The following is a 4,337-nucleotide window of genomic DNA, read 5'->3' on the forward strand; positions in this document are numbered from 1 at the left end:
GGCAGACCGATCTGTCAAGATTCCTCGTGGAGTGGTGGAAGATGTTTTGATCAAGGTTGACAAATTCTATTTTCCTGTAGACTTCATTGTCTTAGACACTCAACCTGTACAAAACCCAGACTATCACATTCCTGTCATCTTAGGACGTCCTTTCTTGGCTACGTCCAACGCAATCATCAACTGTCGGAATGGAGTGTTAAAACTGTCTTTTGGTAACATGACGGTAGAATTGAATGTGTTCGATATTAGTCAACAACCTGTGAATCTTGATGATGATGATGTACACGAAGTTAATATGATTGAAGGATTAATGCAAGATTCGTTGACTAACATTCTATCCGTTGATCCCTGGCAAGCATGTATGGAGAACTTTAACCCTGATTTCTATGATGATGCATACTGTAGTGACGTCCTATCTCTGCTCGAATCTGTACCTCAAATGGATGTCACCGAAAGGAAATATGAAGTGGAACAACCCCTATTCTCTAATTCCGAGCCTCTTCCATCCATTATTGAGCCACCCAAGCTAGAATTGAAAACATTGCCAAGTACGTTGAAGTACGCATTCCTAGGTTCTTCTGATACTTTACCTGTCATTATTTCATCATGTTTAGACACGGAACAGGAAAGTAAGCTTTTAGAAGTACTTAAGGAACACAAAGAGGCCTTAGGATGGACCATCTCAGATCTCAAAGAAATTAGTCCCACCATTTGCATGCACCACATTAACCTTGAAGAGAATGCCAAACCATCGAGGGAAATGCAAAGGAGACTCAACCCTAACATGAGAGATGTAGTCAAAGGAGAGATCCTGAAACTACTTGATGCGGGTAGCATATACCCAATTCCCGATAGTAAATGGGTTAGTCCCATTCAAGTTGTGCCTAAGAAGTCAGGCATTACTGTTGTTCAGAACGACAAGAATGAATTAGTCCCTACTCGTACAATCACAGGATGGCGAGTATGCATCGACTACAGGAAGTTGAACACAGTAACCAGGAAGGATCACTTCCCGCTCCCTTTCATTGACCAAATGCTAGAACGTGTGTCTGGACACAGTCACTACTGTTTTCTAGATGGCTTTTCCGGTTATAACCAAATTCACATTGCTCCAGAAGATCAGAAAAAAACTACATTCACGTGTCCATTTGGGACGTTTGCTTATAGACGTATGCCATTCGGGTTGTGTAATGCACCTGCTACTTTTCAGCGTTGCATGATGAGCATCTTTTCTGACATGATAGATAGTTTTCTCGAGATCTTTATGGATGATTTCTCTGTTTTTGGTTCCTCGTTTGACGAGTGTTTGAAGCATCTTGCCCTCGTGATATCCAGATGTAAAGAAAAGAACCTTGTTCTAAATTGGGAAAAATGCCATTTTATGGTGAATTCAGGAATAGTTCTAGGACACATCATCTCAGAGAAAGGAATTGAAGTGGATAAAGCTAAAGTTGATCTCATTCAACATCTACCACAACCTTGCTCTGTGAAGGAGATCAGATCATTTCTAGGTCATGCTGGTTTTTACCGGCGATTCATCAAAGATTTCAGCAAAATCTCCAGACCTCTGTGCAGTCTTCTCTCCAAAGATGTTTCCTTCAATTTCGATGCTTCCTGTGTGAAGGCATGGGAGGAATTAAAAACCCTTCTCACCACCGCTCCTATAGTCCGACCACCCGATTGGAAGCTTCCGTTCGAACTTATGTGTGATGCCTCTGATTATGCCGTTGGTGCTGTTTTAGGACAGCGAGTTGATAGACTACCATATGTGATATACTATGCTAGCAAAACCCTTAATGATGCCCAACTCAATTATTCAACTACCGAGAAGGAATTGCTTGCCGTCGTTTTCGCATTAGACAAGTTTAGATCTTATCTGATAGGATCTAAGATCATCATATACACAGACCATGCGGCTTTGAAATATCTTCTTTCCAAGAAGGATGCTAAAGCTCGCCTTATTCGAGGGATACTCTTATTACAGGAATTCGATCTCGAAATCCGTGATAAGAAAGGTTGTGAGAATGTAGTTGCTGATCATTTGTCTAGATTAACTTTAGAGTCTATTGATGAATCTGAGCTGATTAGAGAATCATTCCCAGATGAACAGCTGATGTCTATCTCAGACCTTCCTTGGTTTGCTGATATTGTTAACTACCTCGCTACAGGTAGGATGCCCTCACGTTGGTCGAGACAAGACCGCTCTAAATTCCTGGCTGAAGTCAAGCATTTCCTTTGGGATGACCCATATTTGTTCAAGTACTGTCCAGACCAAATCATTAGGAGATGTGTCCCCAACACTGAACAGAAAGATGTGATATCTTTCTGTCATGACCAAGCATGTGGAGGCCATTTCAGTGCCAAGAAAACTGCTGCAAAGATCTTGCAGTGTGGATTCTATTGGCCATCATTGTTCAAGGATTGCCATGATTATTGTGTTGCTTGTGAACGCTGTCAAAAGCTAGGAAGCATTTCGAGGAGAAACATGATGCCATTGAACCCCATTTTGATTGTGGAGATTTTTGATGTTTGGGGGATAGACTTCATGGGTACATTTCCCATGTCTGACAGCAAGTTGTACATCCTAGTCGCAGTTGATTACGTTTCTAAGTGGGTAGAAGCCATAGCAACCAGAACAAATGACCACAAGGTGGTACTTTCATTTCTAAAGGAGAACATATTTTCACGTTTTGGTACCCCTAGAGCTATCATCAGTGACGGCGGTTCACATTTTCGTAACAAGTACTTTGAGTCTTTAGTACGCAAGTATGGCATAACTCACAAGGTTGCTACTCCGTACCACCCTCAGACTAGTGGACAAGTGGAAGTGTCTAATAGGGAAATTAAGCACATTCTGGAGAAGACGGTCAACCCGTCCAGGAAAGATTGGTCATTGAGATTGAATGATGCTTTATGGGCCTATAGAACAGCTTATAAGACACCAATTGGCATGTCCCCCTATCGTCTAGTGTATGGAAAGCCATGTCATCTACCTGTGGAATTAGAACATCGTGCCTACTGGGCAATCAAAGAGCTGAACTTTTCTCTGGACGAAGCTGGAATTCAACGGAAACTTCAACTCAACGAGTTGGAAGAATTGAGAAATGAGGCTTATGACAGTGCCAAGCTGTATAAGCAGAAGATGAAGATGTTTCACGACAAGCGTATTCTACGCAAATCCTTCACTCCTGGTCAGAAAGTCTTGCTGTATGACTCCCGATTACATCTTTTTCCAGGAAAACTGCGTTCCAGATGGAAGGGTCCGTACCTAGTACGCACAGTTTTTCCTCATGGAGCTGTAGAGTTGGAGGATGTCTCCAACAAGAACGTTTTCAAAGTCAACGGGCAGAGATTAAAGCCATTCCTTGAGCCATTTCCACCCGACATTGAAACAACCGACCTGGAGGACCCAGTCTATGTGGACTAAACTGGTCCACTCTTTCCCTAAATAACCAAAAAGTTTTCCAAATGTTTCCCTAAAAACCAAAATTTTTCGTTTTCCCATCAAAACCAAATGTATCCCAACAAAACCAAATTGTTTCAAAAAAGTCCAATCCCATTAAAAACCAAAATTTTCTTGTAGATAATGTGTTAGTTAAATTTCCTTTTGTGTATATTTTGTGCTCATCCATTGTGACTGCTAATATGATGGATTTTTGCCTTGAAATAACGGAGTTTTAACTGAGCTACCACCGTACAATCGGGTATTCTCTCTCCTTTTACTCTACTCAGCATGTTCCTCTTCATATATTGTTTTATAATTCTTTCCATATTTTGAAACATTGAGGACAATGTTTAGTTTAGGTTTGGGGGTATAGAGTAGATGCCACGATAATATGCTATAATTGAAAACAAACTCCTTCTTTTTGAAAAAAAAAAAATTGAAAAATTCCAAAAAAATTGAAAAATCAAAATTCAAAAAAATTAAAAAAAATGAAAAAAATCATAAAAATGGAGCTCATTTACCTTGAAATGTTGACTCTTGTGCAAATATGTATTTTTATTAGGAGTCTTAGTCTAGATATTTAGGCACCCTGATTCTAGCACAATTCACATTGTGATAAGAAATTTGCACGCGCACGATCTACCAATACATGTATGGCCTCGATCTTCAAGGTGTTGGATAGGAAGTCACGATTGCCAATCACTTTAGAATACTGAACGAAACTTGACTAGCTTGTTCTTTGGTTGGTTGGGATAGAAGGTGGAGGTTACATTAAGAAAAACAACCATCGAATTTAACTGGGTGCATCAAAAAGGGCTACCTCTTGCAAAGTGTCATGTAATTTTTTATTTCCTTTTGTATATTTATCAAAAGTGTTTCTTTGTTCAAAAAA

The sequence above is a fragment of the Papaver somniferum genome, unplaced genomic scaffold, assembly GCF_003573695.1.
Source record: "Papaver somniferum cultivar HN1 unplaced genomic scaffold, ASM357369v1 unplaced-scaffold_12, whole genome shotgun sequence".
Classification (NCBI taxonomy): domain Eukaryota; kingdom Viridiplantae; phylum Streptophyta; class Magnoliopsida; order Ranunculales; family Papaveraceae; genus Papaver; species Papaver somniferum.